The sequence below is a fragment of the Candoia aspera genome, chromosome 3 (genome assembly GCF_035149785.1).
Source record: "Candoia aspera isolate rCanAsp1 chromosome 3, rCanAsp1.hap2, whole genome shotgun sequence".
Lineage (NCBI taxonomy): Eukaryota > Metazoa > Chordata > Lepidosauria > Squamata > Boidae > Candoia > Candoia aspera.
Genome location: NC_086155.1, coordinates 45,277,956 through 45,284,464, shown reverse-complemented (window position 1 = coordinate 45,284,464; position 6,509 = coordinate 45,277,956).

Below are 6,509 nucleotides of genomic sequence, written 5' to 3'. Positions count from 1 at the left end.
AAGAAATAGTTGACCATCTTATTCTTATCCCAAGTTTCCTAAAAACGGAGAGCAGCGTGGCGAGAAAGATTTCTGGGTGTATGGAGAAAACAGGCAGCGCCGTGGACAGACCGAGTTCAGTGAAATTGAATAATGGACCGACCTGAAACAAAGTGAGGTGAAAGTAGTTCCGAGTTACCGGTTTGAAAGAGACGGGGGGAAGAGAAGATAAGCAAGGGATTCTGAAAGGATGAACGAGGCAGAGAAGCAGAGAGGGAGAGATGTGGGTACTGGCTGGGGAAAGGAGCCAACTGAGGTGGCTGCGGAGGCTAAAATTTAAACAGTTTACAATCCTGAATCAATGTCAGGCGCTGTGTGTTACCGCTGAGTTTTGGGGATGCGGCCAACAGTTTGCATCTCTATATAGTTTGTGCAGAATAGCGCATGCTTTGGCTGAACCTGGGGTTGGGCTACGCTTGTGGCTTACTGCCCAAACTGGCCAACATTATAGCTTTAGCAGAATGTTGCATGTGAAATGGCTACAAACAATGTTGTAAACCTAGTCTACTGTTTATCTTAATGAAAAGTGTTATGAGAAAGCTTCACTGAACAAAGCCATAATGAGCAATGGTGATAGTTATATTATATGGAAGATTTTGGCTTAGAATGTAAGAAGCATAAATAGGATGAATAATAAATTAAATATGTTTTTTAAAAACGGTGTGGTATACTGAAACTTAAGAAACGGAGAAGGATACATCTGAAAGTGGCCCAATGTTGCAGAAGGCAGGTTAAATAGATGTGCTAATTAAATGGGTAATGAAGGCGTAGGTGAAAAAGCTGTCATTGAATTGGTATTGTTGTGGAAGCTTATGATTGGTGATAATTGCATGTTACGCTCCAGTAAGAGTAGTGTGAATTTGGTGTGAATGGGATACTTAAGTTGTGTGATAGAACAAGATGAGATAGGGTCAAGAATGAATGTGTGCTGAATAAATACGTAGTAGTCTGGTGACAAGATATGAGTCATTGTAGCCAGGTCCTCTCAGCCTAGGTAATGCTACAAGTGTGCACTAGCCAAAGCTGGTCAAAGATCCCTCTGGCTACAAGTTCCACCTGCTGATCAAGCAGGAACCACAGTCTCGGAAGACCCACAAATTACAGATCTGTGCCTTCTGGGTTAGTGCTTCTCCATCCCGAGTCACCAGTGGAGCTACCTGAGTAAACAGAACTCTGTCTTGCTAGGATTAAGTTTAAGCCTGTTCTCTCCCATCCACACCCTCACTGCTTCCCGACACTGGGACAGGACCTCAACAATCTCACTTGAGTAGAGGTAGACCTCATTTAGTTGCCAGCCACAATTGTGACCAGCAACTAGGTCGTTAAGGGCAGCAGTTGCTAAGTGAAAACACGACTGTGCTTATGATCTTACTTCAGCTTTCCTTTGCTTTACAGACTTTTGAAAGTCATAAATGGAAGGATTGGTCATAAAGTTACTTTTTCATGACTGTCATAACTGAACAGTTGCTAAATAAGGCAGTTGCTAAACAAGGACTACCTGTATGAATATGGTAGAAGCAAGGGTGGTTTGCACAGATTAAAATATATGGAAAGTATAGTGAATAATGTTGGAGTAAACTAGATTTACCTATATTTTCTTTTTTAAAATCTTGTACCTTTAATTTCTTTAGCTTACTATTTGTTTATTCCCTTTTCTGCATAATGTTGCTTATCTGAAAGGGAATACCATGATGGATATATGCATGTGTGTGTGTATGTGTGTGTGTGTGTATATACGCATCCTATAAAATTCATGGAGGATTCAGCTATCAATATCATTAGTCTTGATTGCTGCATGCTGCCTCTAGAATCAAAAACAGCATCCCTTAAATACCAGTTTCTGCAAAGCAATTACCTTCCTGCCGTTTGTGTGTGAGAGAGCTTCCTGGCTGACTGCTGTGTAATACAGAATGCAGGACTAGATGGGCCTTGTGTCTGCCACAGTAGGGCCCTTTTAAACAACCAAAGAAAAAGGAAATTAAGATTGCATGCTTGCCTAGACCTAAATTGTACAAATTTCAGAGGGCCTTGTCTCTGAGAATATATGCACTGAGTTGAACCAAAACATGCTGACAGAGAAGGACTAAGCTAAAGCTGGATATTCTTGGAGAATGGCTTCTCAGTTATGCTTGAAAGCAGTAGGGAAAAAGCTATACTGAATTCTCTTCAATGGGGTTGTATAGCCACGATTTAGATCAATGATTTCCCTTTACCAAATATGTATCTAATGTTCTGGTATTTTTGCCTAGTGGAACATTTCTGGTATTCAAGATGGTGCCCTTGAGTTGTCATTTTCTAGTTTCAACTCATGTACTGTCTTTAGAAATTAAATGTTTGACTTCTTAACAAAAAGTTAATTAGCACATCCTTCTATGGTAGCTATTTTTGCATTGCCAAATGTGAGAAAATTATAACGCATAAACTTTTAATTGATTCAGTTTAGAAGTAATTAACATCTTTTGAATAGAAATATAGCTCACCATACTGGTAATAATTGACCAGGTAGCTTATCTGCTGTCTAGATCTGTGTTTCTCAGCTACAGCAACCTTAAGCTGTACGGACTTCAACTCCCAGAACTCAATACTGACTGGGGGCTTCTGAGAGTTGAAGTCCACACAACTTTAACTTGCCAAGGTTAAGAATTATTGGCCTAGATGATGGTAATTAATATAAAACTTCAAGGTCTTTGCTCCTTTTCCTTTATGGGTCTTTTTCACTAGCCCATGCTTGGAACGGGGAAGCCTTTAAATAGAGGGTGCCTTCAAATAGCAGATTGCTCTCAATAAACTAGGAACATTGTTTGGTTGTACGCTGCCCTGAGTCACATGAGAAATGGTGGCTATATACATTTACTAAATAAATATAACTATCTTACGTTCCCTAGAAGCTACTGCAGGCAGAGTAGTATAGAAGAAATGAGCAGAGTTTTTTCCCCGTAAGAACGTGAGGTAGGTTGGAGTGAAAGTAACTCAGTGAATTTTCATGGCTTAAGGTAGACTTGAACCTAGATCTTCCTCATCATTATTTACAGCTTGATGGAGGAGTGTCTCTCTATTACTAATAAAGCTAGTTTGGTGCAAGAATAAAAAGCTCAAAAGGACACTCTAGATCAGTTTTGGAAAAAGCAATGGGATTTTGTTTCTTCTGCTTTTTTGCAACTGGGATTTCTAGAAACTGGTTAGTTATATAATTGGTATCAAAAGAGCTTCCATTGATAGGGCATTTAACTCATTATTTCAAATGTCAAATATAATCGATTTCATCTATTTTCAGTTTCTTTAAAATTACAGGTAGACCTTGCTTAATGACAGTAAGGTCTGGAATTTCTGTCACTAAGAGGTGCATCATAAAGCACAATGTCATGTGACCACATCACTTAGCAACAGCAATCCTGGCAGTCCCTGTTGCCATTAAGCGAGGATTGAGGGTCATTAAGCAATGACTTCCTTGTGACTTCCTGCTGGCTTCCAACAAGCAAAGGCAATGGGGAAGCCAGCAGGAAGTCGCAAGTCCAAGGCCATTTGCAAGTAGGCCGGCAGGTGGATAAGTGGCTATTGTGGTGCAAGCATAGCCAGGCGGGAGGTGGCTGCTGTGGATTGTGGGAAGGGTGTGAGGTGGCTGATGCAGCCTGGCGTAAGTGCGACTGGAGGGGATGGGTGCTTGGGAGGACATGCCAGTGGTTGCTGTGGCCTGGCATGAGTGTGGCCAGGCATGAGGTGGGTGCTGCAGAGGGCAGGAGGGCACATGGGAAAGTGGCAGGAGCAACTTATGACCTTCCCTGCCGGCTTCCCCATTGACTTTGCTTGCATGAAGTTGGCAGGAAAGGTCGCAAATGGCGATCATGTGACCACACGATGCTGCAACCATTGTACACACAAGCCAGTTGCCAAGCACCCAGATAGTGATCACGGGTCCGCGGGGGTGCTGGGATGGCTGGAACTTCAAGGACCGGTTGTAAATACCACTTATTCAGCACCATTATACTTTTGAATGGTCACTGAACAAGTGGTTGTTAACCAAGGACTACCTGTACTGATTTAAGAACATCAGATTCAATTCTTAATAAACATGGAATTTCAGAAACTAAAATAAACCAAAATTAACTAACAGAAGTTGAATAAACTGCCAAGAGGTACTCTGAGGTAAATCAAAACTAGCTTTGAGTTCATGAAATATGTTACATAGACTAAGCGCAAAAATAAAATGATTCAAAATGACGTACTGTATGGGAGGCTGATTTACTCTCCCTCCAAATAAATTAAGTATTTTTAAACTAGGTTTTTCCATAAAGTGTAATGCAAGCTTTTCATGAGTGAAATAATCAAAACATATTTTCCAAATTCATCTTGGACTGCGAGACTTGGAAGGCATCAGCAAGTATTAACAAGAGACTTGACGTCTTCTAACAGAGATGCCTCCACCAAATTCTAAAGATCCGATACTTTGATCACATCACTAATGAGGAGGTGCTCCGAAGGAGCAGCTCGTGTAAACTTCATAACATTGTCTCACGTAGAAGACTTCAACTGGCTGGTCACATCTTCCACATGGAGAACCACTGGATCCCTAAAGTGGCAATGAATTGGACTCCTCCTGACACTAAACGACAATGAGGATGCCCTCAAGTAACATGGCGAAGAACACTGACACAAGACCTGAAGGCATTGCGTATCGCATGGAAGGACGCCGAAATACTCGCCCAAGACTGAAAGACCTGGAGAACCCTTACTGCCCGATATGGCATGTAGCATGGACCTGGGGGGGGAGAGAGAGAGATCTTGAACTCTGAACACATATATAGATTTCTGATTCTAGTACCTCCAAGATGAACCTAAATAGGAATTTAATCTCTTTAGTTCAACTAAAGCTAAAATGTGCATCCTATGATAGGGAAAGGCGAGACCACATAGTTCAAAAAGTATGAATAAACCAACCATTTTTGCTGTAACCCCAGAATATTCTCACATTGGATTGGGACCCCAAATCAATTTACTTCTGAAAATATATTTACAGTCGAAAATGTATCTACTGTATCTATTTTGTTGTTCCAAGATTGTTATTTACTGCAAAGAAAGACTTTCTGAACAAGTAACAGTTTTGATGAGGATTTTGGGGCAAGATAGGAATACAAGCAATTGTCAGCAAGTCAGAGACATAGGTCCTTGATCCAGACACATTTTCAGGGTCAGCTAGATGTAGTGGGAGCAGGATGATGGTACTGGGACAGGCAGGTGCCATTTTATCTTAAATATTTCATGTTACTTAACTTGGACCATTGGGAGACTTGAGAGAACAGGTTAAAGATAGATCGACATGGAGAAAATCTATCTATGTGGTCACTAAGAGTCGAAAACAACTTGATGGCACCCTGTAGGTTGAGTCATGGCAACCGGATTTCCTTCTTTTTGGTAGAAACATTTCACTGCTTCTCCAAGCAGCTTCTTCAGTCTGGGCAAAGGTTGGTGAGGGGACCCCATATGGCTTCCAGGGTGGCTGCATTGTCCCTATACCTGAATGGCTGTTAATTGTGCCATGGAGGTGTGGATTGCCTTTGTGATGTCTTACTCCTAAATCCCTCACTCATCCCCAAGTGGATCGTTAAGAGTCGCCTTCCTGGTGGTCTGAATCTTCCTGGGGACTGAAGAAAGAGCAGCATGAAAAATGGGGGACAAGTTGTATCTGAGGCCTCCGCCTCTATTGAGGGAAGGATTTTCCATGAATGGATTCCTTAACCCTTCTCTCAAACCACCTATCTTCTCTGTCCAAAATATGAACATTGTTGTCCTCAAATGAGCATCCTTTAAGAAAATAAATGCTTTAAATAAAAAGATATACTACCTTGTATAAAGTGGTATAATTTGTTCATTTTAGGATTCTACTGATCTCAGTGATAGAAATAGGTATCTTTTCCAGTCCTGTGTAGTCTAAGAATCAGGACTGGGAACTTTCATATGCAAAGTTTATGTACTGCAAGCAAACAGTTCTTTCCCCCTACTCAAATTCCACGTTACACCACTTTCGCAGCAGTTCAGTTTAGCTCTTGAACTTCATGTTAAATTTCTCTCTCTCTCAAAAAAAAGTTAGCCTTTAAAAAAATAGGACCACTGCTTAAGGCTGCCTAAGGGAAGTGTTTCATGGGATGGCTAAACAGTTGATCTCACTTATTTATTTAAAACATTTGTATAGCCGCCCATCTTAAATGAAACCCTGGGCAGCTTACAATGAAGAATAAAACAAGATATACAATAAAATGTATAATAATAAAAACAAGTAACGATAAAACCAATAATCAAAAAACAGAAAAACCTGGCACCATAGCCACACTTCCCCTGATGCAACCCACATATTCTGTCCCATTCTAACCTCACCATATCCCAATGCCTGGGGAAAGAACCAAGTCTTAAGCACTCTCCTGAATGTTAAAAAGGTGGGGACCTGTCAGCTCTCAGGGGGAGGGTGTTCCATAGGA